Raw genomic sequence first — 20,675 nt, forward strand, 5'->3', positions numbered from 1 at the left:
TGATTAATTCAAGAAGGGAAAATGTGAATTGTTCAAATATGACGGCTTGTCAGCAAGCATGGGTAATGAATGTATGAACAATTCTTGTCTCACTGAACAGACTGTTTTTCATTTATTTTCAAACAATAAATTGGGCTAATTTTTACTTATTTGATAGGAACAATTTAGTAGTAAAGGGGAGTAGCATTGCAATACCAAGAGAAATCAAGTTGCTTGTTTTCTGACATTTTTTCTTTTGTTTTTGTTCTCACAGTAATCTGTTGTTTGTCATTGAGTCTTTCCTGGTGCATGATTAAAGATAGAAGACTTAAATACAAGTCAATCTTTGTCCATTATCCTCAAGTTGTCATATTTGAACCTTTTAATTCATCCTTTTTGATTTCTGTACGTGTAACTGAAGTCTACTTTGGCCAAATGACAGAGTAAATGACATTTTGAGAATACTCATGTTGAAAATATGATGGTTAACATAATTGGCTCCATCGCTACCGTAGCATTAATCTACATGACATTTATTTATCAGATATCCTAATTTAGGCTTCTATCCATTCTGATGTACAAAGATTTCATTTCCATATCTTGTGTCAATATCACTTCATGTTTTGATCAAAGTACAGGTGTGGGAGATTGGGGCCAAGATCCTGCCTGTCATTTATGGACAGAATCCTGCATCAGGATAAAAGGCAAACACATGTGATGTAGGTTTAAGACAAGATCTAGTGTAAGGTAAACGACCAAGATCCTAGAGAAAACTATCAGCCCTTTCCAGACATGTGACGACTGTGATGTACCCCCTCTACGGTCACATTTGACATTAAGCTACAGATTAGAGGCCGCCATGTTTTAGTCTGGGACTGTGACGTCACAGTACCGAACTTAAACGTGGCAGCCTCCTGGTGAGTTCATAAGCTCAAATTTACTCAAAATGCAGATATCTAGGATATCTAGGGAGTTTTTAGTCCAATATGAGAGACACAAATATCTATCCAACAAGATGAACTGGTCTGCTCATGCAGGGTTTCTTTTAGGGTCGAGCGTATGATTCTGTTTTGGGTATGTGATGAAAACTTTGCAGTATGTAAATGGTAAAGGTCTAATGTCAGGTTTAAAGCCAGGATCCTTCATAAAGACTAAGTTCCTAGAAAAAAGACAGGGTTACAGACCTGAATCCTACACAGAAATATTGTCTTGAATATGATCTTGAACAGAGCAAGAGTCCAGGAATCTGGTCAGTGCCCTGAATGTGGTTAAAGACCTGGATCAAACATAAGTTTGAATGTTACGGTCCTACATCAAGTTACAGGGACATGCCTGAGGCTGAGGGCCGAAATGTTGAGCAACATTATAGACCAAGATAGTGAATGTGAGGTTAAAGACCAAGATCCTGAATGGGGTTGCAGACCACTATCCTGAATATGGTTCTAGACCAAGATCCCATAATGTGATTCTAGGCCAAGATCCTGAATGAAGTTATAGACCAAGACCCTGAATATGGCTGTAGACCAAGTTCCTGAATGTGGCTGTGGACCAAGATCCAATTTTTGTGATTCTTGGCCAAGATCCTGAATGGGGTTATGGAGCAAGATCCTGAGTATGGCTGTAGACCAAGATCCAGTTGTGTGATTTAAGGCGAAGACCCTGAATGGGGTTATAAACCAAGATCCTGAATGTAGGTATAGACCACGATCTGCAATGTGGTTATAGACCAAGATCCTGAATGTGGCTGTAGACCAAGATCCTGAATGTTGCTGTAGACCAAGATCCCATAATTTGATTCTAGGCCTTGATCCTGAATGGGGTTATAGACCAAGATCCTGATTAGGGCTGTAGACCAAGATCCCATATGTGATTTTAGGCCAAGACCCAGAGTGAGGTTCAAAACCAAGATCCTGAATATGGCTATAGACCAAGATCCCATAATGTGGTGCAAGGCCAAGACCCTGAATGGAGTTATAGATCAAGATCCTGGATGTGGCTGAAGATGACAATCCTGAATGTGGCTGTAGATCAAGATCCTGATTCTATGGTCATAGAACAAGATTCAGCGGGTGGTCATAGACCAAGATCCTTAATATGGTTGTGGACAAAGATCATCAATGTAGTTATAGACCAAGATCCTGAATGTAGATATGGGCCACGATTCTAACAGTGGTTGTAGACCAAGATCCTGAATGTAGTTATAGACCCAGATCCTAAATGTAGATATGGGCCAAGATTCTGACAGTGGTTGTAGACAAAGATCCTGAATGTGGTTATAGACCAAGATCCTGAATGTAGATATGGGCCAAGATTCTGACAGTGGTTGTAGACAAAGATCCTGAATGTGGTTATAGACCCAGATCCTGAGTATATGGTTAAAGAACAGGATCTTAAAATTGGTTTTAGATTAGATTATGAATGTAGGTATAGACCCAGACCCTGAATTTGGTTATGGACCAAGATCCTGAGTGTTGATAAAGACAGTTTTTGAATGTGGTAGTAGACCAAGATCCTGAATGTGGTAATAGACCAAGATCCTGAATGTAGTTATAGACCAAGATCCTCAGAGTGGTTATTCACCAAGTTCCTAAACTGAATGTGGTTGTAGAACAAGATTCTGAATGAAGTCATGGACCAAGACCATGGAAGTGGTTGTAGACAAGATCCTGAATGTGGTTATACTTTACTCTTGAAGGGGATGTAGTCAGAGACCTTAATGGGGCCATAAACAAAGATCCTCATTATATGGTCATAGACTAAGGTCCTTAATGTGGTTTTAAACTAATTCCTGTATTTGGTTTGATACCTAGACCCCAAATGTAGCCATGGACCAAAATCCTGTATGTGGTTGCAGACAAAGATCCTGAAGTAGACCATAGACCACATTAGTACAATGTGTCTGCAGGGGGCATAGATCCTGATTTAGTTAAAAAGGCCATGGGCCTGCTGAAGGTCAAAGGCCATGACCTTGTTAAGGATCAAGATTGTCGTTAAAAGATCAGAAAGTGCTGAATTTTATAAGATGAAATGTTGGACTTTATCAAAAGCAGAGCTTCTGCCTTTCAAATCAAAGATCCTGTCTGAGGTTTACAGATCTCATGTCGTATAAAGACTGTGTTCATAAGAGGCCAAGGTCCAGCAGTCGGTCAGGGACTGTGATCCAGCAGGATGTTAAAGGACAAGATTTTGCACGAGGTGGTCAGCCATCATCTTGGTTGATATAAAAAGCCAAAGGGTCCTTCTGTAGTTTAATAGACAATCTTTGTGTCGATATAGGTCGAGATCATTTTGTGATGTAAAAGGGAAAGGACGTGTGATATTAATGGCCATGATCTTTCTGGGGTGAAAGGATGAAGATCATAAGTTAGGTAAAGTTCAAAGTCCTTTATGAAATTAAAGGTCAAGATCATGCATTAGGTTAAAGGCCAAGATGTGTGCAAGATTTTAATCCAAAATCCTGCATCAGATGAAAGGCTAGGATGCAGTGTGAGGTAAAAGACCAAAATCCTTTATAAAGTTATTGGCCAAGATTCTAAGTTATGTAAAAGATACAACCAAAGTTTAAGGGTCAAGATAGTGCGTTATGTAAATGGACTAAATCCACTACAACACTGAAGGCGGTTATATTGCCAGGGAGAAAAGGCCTGGATCTTGTTTCAGATTAAAGGCAAAGATAGTGAGGTTAAAGGCCATGGCTCTAAAAGAGGTTATTGACCTAGATCCTGGATCAGAATGAAAGTAAAGAACCAAGATTCTTTACAAAGTTACATGACAAGATTGAAAGTTATGCAAAAGGCAAAGAAACTGCATGAGTTAAAAATAAAGGCCTTCAGGAGGTGATATGAAAACAAAAGACACTTAATCATTATAGTCTTGCCTGCTGATTCAGTCCGCTTAATAATAGGAGTCAGAAGTTACAGCAACAATTGCCTTGATTTTGTCTCAGTGGGGGCTCCGGTAAAAGACTGAATTAAATAATGTGTAATGTGGTAAATTATTATCATTGAGTGCCCTTTCTGTTCACTCCAGTAAAGCTCTAACTTATCAGAAGGCTTTGGCACTGCTAACACTCACTGTGAAATCCTGAGAGCTCCTTAAAGTTACCTCAGTCTCCTGATTTTACACTAAGTGGATGTTTAGTCGCTGGTAGCAGCTGATGTGTCCTGTTTGTAATCGGAGACAGCTGGTGTTGTTCATCCGCCCACATGTCCAACCGTTCACACTCTGCTTACAAAGGATTCAGACGCCTGGTGCCTTTCTCTCACAGTTCGCAGCACTCAGGAGGTTTAATCTTTGGATATAAATAACAATAGTTCTCTCTCTGTGCTTGTTTGCTGTGTGTGGTGTGTAGGGTCAGTGCTAGTGCTATGAAGACCTCATATACCCAAGGCTCGTATCATAATGGATGGCTCAAGGGATGATCTGGATTGATGCACTTTGAACTTAAATGCAGATTGACTGAATTAATTTTCTCTACACTTCAGTGCATTTTCAGGGCCTTTGGAAAACTTTCAGTGATTAATTTTCCTGCAGAAGTTGAGTCTACTAAGATCAGCTTCTGTTTGGTTGCAATTACCATAAAGTCTGTTATATAAGCAGCACCAGTATCGTCAGTGTCATCATCATAATAAACTTGATTTTGGCCTTGATATTCAAAGATTTCCTTCATTTATAGTCATGTTGAACTATGCATTCACCTTTGGAGAATTTTTTAAAAGGTTCTACCTACTACCTACTTAGACTGCTCCAAGGATGTGACACCTGACTTGAACATCTAACCATTACACCAACAGTGACAGTGATGACATTGTATTCAAATATATGTACCTTTCCCCCCTTTTGCACAGCTTCCACTCTTCTTGGAAGGCTTTCAACAAGATTTTAGACCGTTTCTGTGGAAATTTCTGCCCATTCATTCTGTAGAGCATTTATGGGGTCAGGCACTGACATTAGACGAAAAGGCCCAGCTAGCAATCTTAGTTCCAGTTCATCCCAAAGGTGCTTGATGAAGTTGAGGTCAGTGGTGTGGACCAGTCAAGATCCTCCACACCAAACTCATCAAACCATGTCTTTATAGTCCTTGCATTGTGCACAGGGGCACAATCATGTCAGAATAGAAAAGGCTCTTCCCAAAACTGTTGCCACAAAGTTGGAAGCATAGCATTGTCCAAAATGTCTCAGTATGCTGAAACATTAAGATTGCCCAACCCAAAAACCCAAACCCTGAAATTTAGCCCCATACCATTTTCTCTCCACCACCAAACTTCACAGCTCACTGCATCCAACACTTGGCATTGGACTTGGTGATGTGATGGTTGAATGCAGCTGCTCAGCCATGGAAACTCATTCCATGAAGCTCCTGTTGCATGTTTTTTGTGCTTTCTTCAATGAAAGTGGAAGTTCTGAATGCTTCACTCTTCAAGTACACTCAATGTATCGTGGCTTTTGCCACACATGGTGTATAAAATGACTATATCGCAAACATCAAGTATAAATTATGTGGAAGTTTTGAGCCATCAGCGTGCAATTCTAGCTTGAGTTTCGCTTCTCCCATTGTCCTTGAACGCATCTCTCACAGCAGAGAGCTCTCTCTCTCCCCCGCCCATCCAGAAAAGTCTCCTCTGCACATGCGCGTTTTTGTATCAGCTGTGAGAGAAGCATGGGTCAGGGAAGGGAGTAAAAAGAGCAGCGTGGTGAGTTAGCGGTGAGCTAGCAGCGTTCAGAGACGGACAACGAGAAACAGCACTGGATCTGTCATCTGCAGTGGTTCAGCTTTAAAAAGGAAGAGGTTAAACTCATGCAGCGTTAAAATACGTCGCAGGATGATGCCGAGATAACGGCAGCAGTAACACAACAGGTTGCTAAAGACACAAGCCCAGTGTTGTCGAAAAGCCAGGATTTAAAAATGTCACAAAGACACTTAAACCAGAATACGAGATTTGCCTGGGTGCAAACATTTTGATGAAAACTCCCTGCCGGAGTCATACATGTCAGAGAGAAGACGGCCCAGCAGCGGACAAACATGATCCACTTCTCCACAACTACAGAGTCTTATCTCAGCCTAACCGTTCAAAAACACCAACAACGCAGAGTTAAAATGTTCGCGCTTCCAAACAAGCTTTTTCTCCCCATGATCACACAGGAGAGTTTATTGAATAAGCTCTAAAGACGCTCTCGTGTTGTGAACTTGTCAGAAACTGGTCCATCTTTCATCACCACAGATAATGGATTAATACGATCAAAGCTGTGAGCCTGAATGGTGGACTAGACTGCAGGGTTGTAGCCATCGGCTTCATGCAGGATTGGATTATTGGAAAATAATCATTTTATAATCAGCAATAGTAAACATAACACAGAAAACATTTCAGGACTGTCCATACACTGCAAAAGCCTGAGTATGTCATGATTTAGGTATTCTTGATTTATTAGTAAAACATTGAATGAAGTCTTTTTCAAAATAAAACTGAGCTAAATTTGACTTTATATTAATTTTTACCCTTTCTACATACAATTTTTTGTAAACTAGAGACTCTCCTGTAAGTCTCAGCACTCACTAGAAATAAACTCCTTGTAGTAATTAAGTGGAATGGAGGAAACTGGTATGAAAGGTTTCCCTCCAGAGACAGTTGTAGTGAGTCGTGTCAGTTTGAAATTGCTCTTCAATGACCTTGATGGAGGCAACATGCTGAAACGTGTTTGTCTGATAATAAATTTATTTTTCAAACTACATCTGTTGCTGGAGTTTTGCCCTCTTTACACTCTTTGCCTTCTCCAAACAATTTGAAAGTAGGTGAAGATGTGCCAGAAATTCCCAGCATGCCTCCTTGGTTGCTGGAGCCAGCATGGTTCATGAAAAGAAGTGTTTTACAATCCCTTTTGTGCTCCCCCAGCTGGACCATTATTTTTTTTTTTCTGCTGTAGTTTTAAAACACAAAACCTTTGCACAACAATACAAAATCCACTCTGGAAGCTTCTCTCTCGGCGAACAAAGCACACCGGAGATGCAGAACTTGGCTGTAGCGCAGAGAAAACACAGAGAGAGATTCTGGCGGGCTTGCACATGGATGTAGGCTAAGTCTCCTAAACTGCTGCTGCTTGCATGGAGCGGAGGCAGACTGGGAAATACCTGCTGGAAAGCTCTCCAACTTGCTTTTTGTCTAGAGTTAGAGCAGTGCCAAGCTCCCAGGGACTGATTCTGTCCAACTAGGTAGCTGGAAGTCACTGGAAGATGGTCATATTTTACCTTATTGGATATAGAATCCATAAGAACCAATCACATTAAACCATATTGGACCCACAACTGCTGGCAGCCAATCATATTATTTTTTATTGGATATAGAAGCACCAGCATCCCAATCATATCACAACTTATTTAAGTATGAATGCATAATCCTGACAGCCAATTGTATTATAACTTATTGGATACAGCACCATAGCCAGCCAATCTTATTACTACTTATTGGGATGTGAATAAAGAATGACTCGCTTGGCAGTGAAAGGTATAACATCATCTTGGATGGGGACCGTACAAAACCACTGGCAGCCAATTATACTGCTTCTTATTGGATGTAGCATGGCCAGCAGGACAGAAATGCGATTGCAGCTGAGGGAGAGTGGAGTAGATCAGCAGCTTTTTACAAGTTTTTTTAAGGCTCCAGACTGAGAAATCGTCTTCATTGTGCTGGATTTGTGGAGGGAGGTAGAGAGAGTCCAGAGGTTAGAGGAGGAGGAGGTGCAGGGTGGAGGTCACTGGATGGAGTGCATGGTCGAGTGAATAAGTGGCACATTGAAGTTTAGCTCCTGCAGAGATTTCTCTCAGCAATAAGTGACCAAAACAGGCGTTAGTTTTATTCGACAAGCATACATTACCCACAATAATTATGAAAACTGTGCCACTTATGGCATGAATGTGAATGAGAAGTGGTAATGGTTACTATGAATATTCTCTTTATCAGCAGTTATTAATTAGCACTGATACTGTTATCTGCATTTGGCAGTGTGGCTGTTTTGAGATGCCCTTGCCCTTCCACAAAGCCTATGTGGAAAGCATCAAGCAGGAACAACACACACTGCTTACAGGTAAAGCCTGAGGCAGGGGGGAGAAGCAGCAATAAACCCAGAACAGAGCAGGTATCAGTGACAACAGAATTATGTTGATTAAGTCAGATAAAGCATAAAGGAGGAGCTAGGGTGGAGGAGGGTTGAAAAAAAGCAGCTTGCAGAGGGAGAAGCAAAGCATAGCCTGGCTAGAGCAGTTTAGATATGTTAACATCTTTTTTGCTTTTTTTGCCTGAATATTTCTCAACTTTTAGAAAGCAAAAGTAGCTTAAGAATTAAGAATGTTTTTATTTTTGCACTTTGAACCTTTAATATAGTTCTGAACTGTTGAAAACATGGCCTTTTTGATAGCGTTTCTTGATGTAGAGATCACTACTTGCCCCTTAATGGGAGACCTTGGCTGATATGTGACGTCATCTGCAAACAACCTGTAAAATTATATACCTATTTTGGGCTTGCTGCTTTTATTGGATAGGACAACAGAACATGAAACATTAGGAGAGAAAGTGGGGAAGACATGTACCAAACATGTGCCAAGATGGTGAATCGATACTGACCAGTGCGTTAGGGACTGTAGCCTCAGGGGCGCCTGCTCTACTCACTAAGCCAAACTGGTGCTCAGTACTTTAATGACTACATGTAGGTGCCTCTTGGAGGACAAGGCCCTCGCTGCCCACATTCGCCTTATGTTAAAACCAGCTCTACCTGTTTGTGTCTAGATTGACCAGCAGTTTGGTGGCGATTGCATTATCAACATGGTGACCACCATCACTAGGATTCAGACTCTACTCAAGAAGCTAACAGATGAAATCACTGACTTCCTCCGTGTTTTTTAAAGTCTTTGATCTTATTTCCAGATATTAACAAGCTTGCCTTACTGTCAGCAAAAATATGACCTTATTTTTGGATCTAATATCTTGAAATAAGATGTTTGTGCAGACTTGTTTGGTAAATGTGGTTGATATGAAGTGCACTGATATATTTTTAACAGTAAATTTGACAAATTCATTTGGTATAAGGAGATTTTGTGTGATTACAAATGCCACTCAGTATCAACAATATGTAAGACTTGCATCAGCCTCCAGTAATCTTCACGTTTTTATGTCGTTTTTGATCATGGAAAAGAAAAAAAAGCTCCAGACTTTTCTATCAAACAGGAACAATGACTCAGTGAAACACATTTTTTTGCAGCAGGAAAGGTTGTGAAACACAAAGCCCCTAGGTGTTTTTTGTACCTGTGTTCAGAGGCAACACTGAGCTGGTTTTGGAAGTCAAAATCATGCGTTTCTGTTTTTATTTTCATTTTTTCATAACAATAGGGAATTTTGAAATGACTCTTTTCTCATAATTTCCCATTTTAAGCACTTAGCAAATGCTCTCACGCATAGAATGAGCTAAATTAGGCTCAAACTTTAATGAATGCATTTTGTCAACATTTCCAGCAGCCAATAATAAGTTGTCAAAACAACACACACTCACCAGAATAATTGCAGGCTAAAATATTCCTCTGTTTGTTGAATATTCATGTGGTCTTAACAGCCGAGGAGTCGTACGGAGCCAAGCAGATGTTTTTCCCCTACAATGTCTGGAAATATTCAACCGCGGAGTGTCAAGCTGAGAGAAGATGTTTACAAACCTGGGCAGCTGCTGAGACATGAATTCAAAAAAAAATTAACAAGATCCAGAAACTTTTATTGATTTTTTTGGCTAATGTATGCAGCAAAGTGGAAAGTAAAAATATAAAAATCTATCAGTCAGCTGCCTCCATCAGGTTACAGCAGTGAATAAACTCTTGTTTACAGGCGCAGAGGAGGAATTATTGATATGTGCCACCAGCTAGAGCAGCTGAATCCAAACCTGTCATCTCTGCTGCATCATGTTTACTGTATCCAGACATTGGTTTGTGATCCTGTTTCCTGAATATAGCTGATCATGGCTGACGCTCAGTTGTAAAGGTTATACGGAAGATTTTGTTTATTTCCATTTTAGTGTTAAATTGATGAAATTTAAGTCAAGACTGATAACTTCCTGGCTCAGGGAGTCAGCTCCAGTTTTTCAGAGCTTGGGGAGCTTTCCTGAAATCATTCAGACATACAGAAAACACTTGGCATTGACAGACAGGGTTCATGTACAGAAACAATAGGTCAGGGATCACTCTCAACTTTGATTTCCTGTTGGTATAGCAAGACTCAAAGCTACAGCCAAGCCAGCAGCTGTGTTAGGCTTTAACCAGGCACAGCAGTGATTCTCCATGCTTCACCACATCACCATACTAACATCACTAATGGATATTTAATTAAGAGCACTTATATACCACTTTTCTACCTAAAAGGACAGAGTGCTTCATAATTGGTCTCTAATTCACCCATTCACTAACACACTCACACATCATTAGCACAGAGCTGTCAGGCAAAGCAACCCGCCTACCATCTGGAGCAACTTAGCATGCTTTCACACTTATAGTTCATTCGCTTTGTTCTGATTCACATGATAAAATGATCCATTGTTGCATTTGCCCTTGGGTCATTTTGAGTTCACACTACAGTACTGTGGAGCAGACAAACACCAGCAATGAGTCGTCTGTATGCCACAGTAAAGTATGATGGTTGACATCAAACAACTCCTAACAGCCGCGAGATAAATCAGAAATTAAGCTGGCCCACATACAAAGTAATCCTTAAAGACTGCAAAATACTAGTGGAGCCAGGTAGAATGAAAACAACAGTGGACCTAGGACAGACCCCTGTGGCACTCTGACCATTTTCTTTCCTGATCTTGGGAACTTTTGGTGCCCGGTACTCATGCAGGTACTTAATGATTCAACATTTAGTCAGGTACCATGGGGCTAGTCTGATAGCAACCAGCTCCTAACAGCTGCTGTATGGGTTCTAAATCAAACTATATTCAACCTACTCTCTAAGACCAGTGGCATGAACATCTGCAAATGAAGAGAAACCCAAAAGATGGAAAATCTGACCAAATGGTGTTATTAAAGAGCAATGAACAGTGGACCAAGGACAGACCCCTGTGGTACTCCAGACCTAACAGCACAGGACTCAGAGAGCATGTTGTTATGTTAGACAGTTGGAGACTCAAGACTCATACACAATAAAAGGGTCTGTAGTAAGGGTCAACTGATATTGTTTTTCACAGCAGATACTGGTATTGAATATTAGCAGTGCATGTGATTGATAATTGGAACAGATATGCTTTTGTTATGATAAATAAAATGCGCTTAATGTGGCAAAAGTAAAACTGCATGTTGAAAAATTAAGGAAAATGCACAATTTAGCACTAGGAAACAGGAAGTGATGGCACAGTGCCACTCAGGCCTCAGTGTTGATTGGCTGTGACTGTGTGACATCAAGCCGGTCAGATAGTGTTGCAGGCAGGACAGTAGGTAAATGTGGAGATTGACGAACAAAACCAGATGGGTAAACAAACCTAGCCGAGGAGACTAAGTAGCATACCTTTGAATTATGAGATTTTTGCCAATTATTGGTAAAATAAAATGCTAATACCAATAATCAGCTAAATGCCAAATATCGGGTCAGTTATTGGCAAGACTGATAACTGGTCTATCTCTAGTCTTTAGCTTTATTTTTAAAACCTCAACCCATACTTTGGTGTCCAGATTTAAAAAGCCTATGGACCATCATCTTTCTTGACTACTGGAACTTGTAGAAGCTTTGTTCCCTAGCATGTAGTGCCCATGGAGGTCTCAGTGGATTCACTAGTAGAGTTACAGTAAGTGTTATGGTACAAGATTCATGGCATTCAGCTCTTAACAGCACTAAGACACATCTCAGCATAAACTGAATTTGACCTACATCCTAAGAAATGAGGAGTAATCCCAAAAGAACACAAGATCTGCCCCATTGGTGCCAGGCAAAGAGAAAATAACAGTGGATCAAGGATAAATGGATGCATGGACTTCAACACCTCCAGCTGGTGCTTGGATTAAAAACCTGCTCACTAACCATCGTCTTTCTTGATTCTGGGGACTGTTCCTTGGGAATACATTGCCCATGAAGACACATAAGCACTCACCAGATCAGTCAAGTATATAACCCAAATCCTAAGACCACAGGCATGCACATCTGCAAGTCATCTGCATAGCAGTGAATGCAAATCAGACCCAATGGTGGCAGGCAGAGTGAAAGCATCAGTCGACCCCAGACTAACCCCTGTGGTACCCCATGCCTAACATCGTGCAAAATTAATTTTGAGGTGTACACTTGTATGCAGTGATCATTATATAATAGTGCGAGAAATACGTACGTGTTGTAAATAAATACTAGAGATGAAAACAGCAACGAAAGGACTAAATAGATGAGTGGCCATGTCAAGTGCAAAGTGCAACAATTCACTTATTATCTGGTCTGCAGCTCAGTCTTAAAGGGCTCCTGTCGGCTCAAGTGTGGTCCAGTTCTTTAAAATATCAAGGTGAAGTTGGTGCCCTTGCAGCCAGATTGTAACAGCTTTATGTCTGCAGTTGCATGGCAGAATGTGGGCCAAATGTAAGTAATAATGTGGGTCAGCGAGGAGCTTCACTAATTAGCTCCTGGGTGTCTGCTTCGTTTCACCACAGTATCTGTGTCTGTGACAGATGTCAGCTGTCCTGTGCGAACGCCACCTCAACGCAGCGACAGCCGGCTTCACACTCGCTTACAAATCTTCACGCTTGGCAGATACTCCCGACTTGTTTGTGATTTAAACTGGCGTTCCTCCAGTCACAGGCCTTGTTCTGCAACTGCTATCAAGGTGAAAAGAAACACGTGTTAGAGAATCCTCAAGATCAAGTTAGGGCATGAATCTGTTTTGTTGATGGCTCATAGCAATCATCGCCAGCTAGAGGAGCAGTGATTTACAGGTAACGTCTCTCTGTAGGAGGGAAAACAAAGGCCTGGAATAGAAACTTTAAGCTTGAACATTTCTTGAAACCACATTAGACCTTTCAAAACGAGGTCATAGTTACACTATGAAAAGTGGACATTTCTTTAAAAACTAAATTCAGAATTGTGGTTTGCAAGTCTTGTGTAAAATTTTCTGATTAGGGCAAGAAAGTAACATCTAATGATTAATCTTGGAACTAAACCTCTGATATTATGCAACTAATTCTGCTAGATAATCGAGTTGGCAGAATTACACCACACAGCTAGCTGCCTGTTTAACTTGGCATTACAAAAGTTTTGATGCAGTTGGCTTGATGGGCCAGTGAGCTGTCTGTTTATCACAGCAGGTGTTCAGTGTCTGCATGGAGAGTTTAGATTGAGCATGATATAACACTAGCATAAATGCTACGGAGCTGTGGATTAATATTGCATCATTATGTTTATGTTGGGAGTGCACGTCCTGGGCTTCAACAAAGATCCAGGCGTACTGGGATGCCTTGGATCAGGGGTGTCAAACTCAATTATAGCAGGGGCCAGATTCTGGATTCAGGTCTAACCTGTGGGCCTAACAGTGCCAACATTTAACCATAACTGTCAACCTCATTTTCACCAGTAATAAAGTATGAAAAAACAAAAAACAAAAAAACAAAACAAACAAACAAACAAACAAACAAACAAAAAACAGCACTGATGATAAATATTTGGAAATTCAAAAAAGTAAAAATTATAAGTTTAAATGCTCAAATCTGAGATAAAAATTCCAATTTATTAGTTCAAAAGATCCGAAAATGATATCAAAAATAGAAAAATAATGTTTTTAAAGAGCAAATATTGCAAGGAAAAAGTTGAAATCGTAAGTTTGAAAGGTCAAAATATGAGATCAAATTTGAGATCATAAGTTTAAAAGTCAAAATATGACACAAAATTTTAAATTGTAAGTCTGATAGTTCAAAATGTGGGATTAAAAAGCCAAAAATTAGGAGTTGCATATGTCAAAATATGAGCTAGAATTCAAAATGATGACGAAAAAAGTTTTAAAAAATATTATTTAAATTCAAAATTTGAAGTTCAAAAAGTCAAAATATGATATAAAAAGTAAAAAGTATTAATTTAAAATGTCAAAATATGAGAAAAATTGAAGTCATGAGTTTAAAAGTCAAAATATGGGATTAAAAAGTCAAAGTAATGAGTTTAAAAGGTCAAAATATGACTTAAAATTAAAATTTGGGATATAAAAGAGAAAAATGTGACATATAAAGTCGAAATAATGAGTTAAAAAGGTTAAAGCATGAAATATAAGGTCAAAATCATAAGTTTGAGTCGTAATCTTGAGATGCAAAATTAAAAATATGAAATGAAACCCAAATTAATTTTTTCCCCACATCTTGACTTTTATGAAATCTTTCTTACTCTTTACTTTTCTGATTTTTATGGTTTAACAACTTATACTGGAGGAAATCTGCAGACCTCATACTGGGTGGCCAATTATAATAAAAATATGATATGATCTTGGGGGCTGGATATAATTGTTCCAAGGGCCAGATTTGGCCCCCGGGCCTTGAGTTTGACACCTGTGCCTTAGATGCCGTGATTGAATCAGTGTCTTTGAATGGTGAGAGCATGAAAGTTGTGGAGCAGTTCACCTTAGCAGGGTAATCCATCGATCCGCTGACTCTTAGGCTGAGATCAATCCCAGACTCTGAATCGTGCATGGGGCAATGGGTTCACTGAGCAAGACAATTTGGTGTTCCCAGTATCTGAGCGTGCAGACTTTGCGAGGCCTGGAGGTTGGCTGATGACCAGAGGTTGTGACAACTTCTCTACGGCACATCTTTGGGCGTCTAATGCATGTGTCTACTGCTGATATGCTCAGGTGAGCAGGGATGGGGAGGTTCGGCTGCCTAAAACTGTAATGGCAGCTGCGCTTTTACAGGGACTGATCCTGGGACTGATCCACCATAAACTATGTGCCCAGGACCTGTCAGGCGACTGCATGCAGGGGTCAGCTGGGAGAATACCTGGAGAGATGGGGCATGAGTGGAGGATGGCGATCAGAAGGCCAGAGCAGTACAGGACCAAGAACTGGAATATGCTCCCATACCTGAACTGACCTGACACGTAACTTGTGTTAACCTCCAATCAAAAAGTGCCAAGCAAAGAATTTGCTGTGGTTTGCACACACTTCAAGTGTCCACTTTCAATCATCCACAGTGGAAATGCCAACATACAAAGCCACTCAACCCGGGCAATATGTACCATGTTCAGGGACTCAGACATCAACCTAAGAATGAAGCTCAGCATAAGTTCATGCAGGTACATGGTAGTCACACCCGGCCATGCTACCGTGGATCAATAGCTTTTGAATGAATTTTATTGTAGTCAGTATGCCATGTCGAAAGTGCTTGACTATCCTGGGGAGCATCTTTTAAGCAGAGCCTTAAAACTGTTTATTCATTTTGCAATAAAATGGTAAAATGTCTGACAAGAGTGTTCCTGACTGAAGTAGCAATAATGAAATTTGACACCCAGAAAGTGAGTCGAGTTTTCTAGCATCTGTCGTGCTATTCACTTAGATTTTAGTTCTGAAGTTTCAGTACTTCTGAAAAATTCAAAATAGCAACACATCTGCCTAAACAGCCACAGGTTTTGGATTTCAACACCTTCTAATGAAAGCATGTCACAGACGTGTGTTTACCTCGTCAGATTTCTAAGTGCTCGGCTTCATAAACCAAACACATCTAAAACGTAAGTGTAAAGCCTTTTTCCTGTCAGCCTGTCAGTCTGTGGCATGCAGCCTGTTGATACAAGCATCGGGGGTGGAGGAGGTACGAGTGTTTATTCAGCTCTGTTAGCATGACTTCCTGCTTGCCTTCTAATTACTCTGCACTCAGAAAGCCTCCGACTGATGTGAGGAGGAGCAGCGAGCTTTATTGGATGCAGTGTCACGAAACACATCAGGGATGGATACTCCTGACTTGTTATAGCTCTCGGATCAATCTGAACCCCTTCCTATCATTGTTTTCTTTCTGCACAGTCAGTGTCTGTCTATCTGCAATGAGTTCAGCTCCTCTGTCGACCACTCCGTTTCTCTCGGAGGCTTCGTTCCTGAACTCTCTCCCCTCTTGTCTCTTGCTTCCTCTCTGCTCTCGTCTTTTCCTGCCCTTTTATCATCTCTTGTCAAAGTATATCTTTAGTTAACACAAAGTCAATATGAACAACTTAAAGGCCTTTTCAATGCTCCTTTGGTTAGATTGAAAACATAAGTTGACCATAATACAGATATGTACATCAGCCACATTAAAACATTAAAAAATAATGACTTCAGATTGGCCTCGTCTGTGTTGATTAATCACCAAGACATCCTGAGTTACCTTGTCCCGGTACCTATGGGGTTTCCTGACCCAGTGTTGGAGTTATTTTTACATCAGTGGATCAAAACAACCCTCCTGTTTGGTGTTTCTACCCGAGAGCTCTGGGTAAATTTGACATCATTACACTGCCAGTGGGTCAGAATAGCCTGTCAGTACTGGGTCAAGATAACCTGCGTAGATGAGTGTTGTATTAACAAGCTGATGAGTTTAGAAGAACGGCGTTGGTGTAAATGATGTTGAGAGGCTGAGGAGGAGTTCTAAAGTACACCGATAAGCAATATCTGCATAGTCAAGTGTAGGTAGGAGCAACGGTGTGACAATTCTTCCTCTTATCTGAGTTGTGAAGCAGTTTATGGAACAGTACAGTTTCAACAATATATTCCATTTGTGTTTAAAAGGAGGCTATTCAAAGGAAGTCTGATCCCATTCAAACAGTAATTTCAAAGTCAGTCTTGCAGTATGTTACTGTTCAACACAGAGAATGATGTCTCTCCCATTTCCACAGAGCAGACATGCAAACATGCATATAGCCTATGTCAAATTGTTCAAACACCAGCTTTTAGCTAAAAGAAGCCAGTTAACCCATCTCTGCAAAATAAAAAAGGAGAGAAGAAGAGAAAAATACAGAGCGATTGGGCAAGATGCCAGGCAAAAAAGAAAACTGTGATGGTAGTCCACATCCTAGTGGACTTATAGGTCATATAAGATAGCAAAGAAATGTTAGGCAGTAATGTTATCGATGTCATTGTTGTCTCACTAGCCTGATCCATCCCTCCTCTCTAGAGGTGTCACAGCCTTGCTTTGTTGTGGCAACAAGCAACAGTAGGAATTCTAGTGTCTATCATGATTAAATCCATGAGACTCATATTTAGATGTATGCATTTATCAGGGATGAAACCAGTGGTGGACTCAGGATGTTTGAGGGGCAGGGGTAAAAATAATTGAAAGGGAACCTGCTGTATGCAGTCGGGCACTACTGCATAGAGAGTTGTAATACAGTTTTAAATAATGTTAACTAAATACAAAGGGAGTTGGATACATTTTCTCCACTATTGGACATGTGCCTTTGAGGGCAACTGGTTAAATGTGGTCAATTTGGTCGATTAACATGGTAGCAGGGTGGGCACTTTTTCAAAGTCTATCTAATGAATGGGGACACTTAGAGGGCACTTTGTTTGATTTTGTCTTCTTAGAAGGCCCTAAAGAGGATGCTTTGTCTGATTTTGTCCACATAGAGGGCTCTAACAAGGACAAAATGGCAAATTTTGTCTCCATAGCGGGCTCTAAAGGAGCGATTCCTCTCATTTTGTCCAGATAGAGGGCTCGAAAGAGGGCAATTTGTCTAATTTTGTCCTCATAGAGGGCACCAAAGAGGGAAATTTGTCTGATTTTGTCTACATGGTGGGCTCCAAAGAGGACAATAGGTCTGATTTTGTCGATTTGATTCAGTAGAGTTTTGCCATGGTTTACAATATCAGACTCATGCCTATGTTTCTTCAGCTTATGTCTTTCCAGCCTTGTTTGGAAGGGATATCCGTCTCTTTAATGAGATCCAGATAATTCGGCACAGCTCAGTAGAGCTGGTTGTTTTGCTACCAAACGTCTCTTCATTTGGATCCAGTTTGGCTTTTTAAATCCGGATTAAAAGTGGCAAAGGATGGAGGAAGGGAATCTGGCAAAATCATATTCAGCAGCTTTACCAAATGCATAGGATCATCTTAGTAAATTATGTCTGAAGTTTGCATAAATAAGTAACCAAAATCGTCTTGCACTATAAAGTTGCTGTGATTTAGCCACACACTACAAACATGATGGCAACAGTGAAGAAGCACCAACACATTCTCCACATGGCAACAGTTTGCAGACGGGCTGCAGACTCCAGCAGAGTCATATTTGCACAACATTTGGTTTGATAAGTGTACCTTTGCACAAAATCATTGACACCTCTGTGTGTCAACAAATGTACATGATGCATATGAGGGATCTGGAATAGAGCCATGTGTGTTTTTCAACAGTGAAGTTGCACTGAGAGACGTTTGAGGATGCAAAATTGCACCAAACTGAATTCCAGCGTTGTTGCTTTACAAAAGCCAAGTTTAGTGAATCACCAAGGTCTGTTCTCAGACTGCACAGAACATGACTTTAGAAGATGCTAATTCAATGAACATTAAAGAATGAAAGACGGGAAACACATTCTTCAATAGAAATAAAGTCTGATTTATGAACTAAGTTGACAAAGGGGATTCTGTCCTCTCAACTGTTACGTAGGAGTCTCAGAAGATGAAAAAGCCTCCACTGAGGTCTGAAAGAAACGTTAATGTGTAGAGAAGCGTGCACGTATTAAAGTGTTGCTGCTGAACTCCTCCAGAGTTCTTACAAATGGTTTTATCAAAAAAGGACGGATGTGAGTAACATCATCAAACTCAAATGGAGAGTGGAGAGAAAGCTCACCTTTATAGAAGGGTAATAACACAATGTCACTTAACACTACAGACAGAAGTGAACATTTTCACACTTCTCTTTAAAGGATATTTCTATCAGCTGTTCCCATAATAGTGCCAGAAATGGCTCTGCCAATAATGAAGGAGTTAAAGAGGCATGTTCCAGCCCTGACTCACTTCTTAAGTGCATTTCTTGGTTTACTAAGATGTTATTGTGCAAGCTCAATCACTGAAGAATTGACATGTTCACACAGTTCAGTCTAAAAATGTGTGTGACCCTTTAGATTTCAGGTTTTTGACTTTTTACTCCTTGAGAAAGTCATCCCAGGACTGACAACAGTAAATAAAAGAACGCTGCAACACAGCTTTGGCTGCACTAGTTCCATTTTCAGCTCTGGTTCTCAGTTTATGAAAGGTCACTGCTGTCAGGACAGTTTGTTACTGCTCAGCGGCACAAATCTGCAGGTCAGAGACTGCCAAGGATGAACTGGACACAAAACTTAGAAGAAAAAGAGTTGTCCCTGTGAGCAAACCCAAGAGTTTGCCATGAATTGTAACATTTTAAACGCCTATGCCTTTAAAATTAGACCCAGAGAGGATGTTATAGTCATTACTATATAGAGGATTAATACTGTTTAAGGTCATGCTAAAAGCTAATGATGTTTGCGTAGTTTTTGGTCAAGCTTTAGAAGAGTTTGAAAGTTTCAACCACTTTAAAATGTTAATGAAATTATTTAATGGTCTGTGTCAGTATTGTACAATCAAGAACGACTTTCTGAACTCAAAAGAAAATTACCAAAAACAGACGGACAATTTCTCCACTGACTGTTGCCTTAATACACCAATGGGCAGTGTACTGAGAAAAGTAAATATGTTTAAATAATTGGCTAACTTCTTCTTTTCTATCACTGTTTTCGAACAAATACAGCCTTATTCAACAAAATGAAATGAATTAAGGTGACTCTCCTAAATCAAAACCTTCAGTAGAAGAAGAAGCATAATGAAGAGGAGAGGGTACATCAGAAGGTAAAATTAAATCAATAACATGATGGAATTTAGTGACTTTTGGGGTCTTTCACCTCTGAAATGTTTGGAGAAGCTTTTCTAAACTGAGGGAGTGTTCACCCTTTTAGACATGATATATGTAAACACAGTAATCACACTGAGACAAAACTGACAGGCAGAGATCGCTTTTAGGTGGTGACCTCAGATCTCTTCTATTTACATGTAGGGGCAGTATGCAGAGGACCCTTCAACCCAGCAGTTGGCTCATCTTCTGCTAGAATGCACTAAAGCTGGATAGCAGTTGTAGTGAGGAGTGGGTTGGCACTATTTTGAACCAGACAATGGAGATCAAGTCAGGTTAGGGTGGTCGTACATCCCATTTTGACCTGGATCATCTGGTCTTCAAACGTAACCCCAACCAAGCTGTCTAGGTTTAAACTAACTGAACTTCCAAAACAATGCATCATGCTTGCAAAACCTGAGGCTGAAGTGAGGCGTAGACGTGACGAGTGAGCCTGCCTGAGGCCACCACCGGGACGGTAAGGAAGACCGACACGACCCTGGTCATTTTCTGAATGTCTTTGCATACAAGCAGGGGCATTGGAAGATAATCTGTTGGAAGAACAACAAAGTCTACACCTTTGAGGAGTATGAGCAGATGATGAGAGTAACCATGACCAAGAATACTGTCAGTGCAGGTAGTAGGGTTGACACAAGCCCCATGTTGTGTCTACTATTGGACATGTGCCAGTGAGGGCAATTGGTTAGTTTTTGTCTGTGTAGTCTATTTAGAGGGCACCAAAGTGTGAGGCTGATTTTTTTGACTTGGAGGGAACAGGAGGAGCACTTGATCAAATTTTGTCCATCAACAGGACATTAAAAAAGGACTATTTCTCAACTTTTGTAGAATCACAGGGCACCAGGGT

General features: G+C 40.4%; 1 protein-coding gene across 2 annotated transcripts in view; it reads left to right on the top strand.

Moving 5' to 3' along the window:
- Window positions 1-20,675, top strand: part of pvrl2l (PVR cell adhesion molecule related 2 like) — a 579,022-nt gene that overhangs the window by 262,527 nt on the left and 295,820 nt on the right. The window lies entirely within an intron of this gene.

This window comes from Cheilinus undulatus, linkage group 16 (genome assembly GCF_018320785.1).
Source record: "Cheilinus undulatus linkage group 16, ASM1832078v1, whole genome shotgun sequence".
Classification (NCBI taxonomy): Eukaryota; Metazoa; Chordata; class Actinopteri; order Labriformes; family Labridae; genus Cheilinus; species Cheilinus undulatus.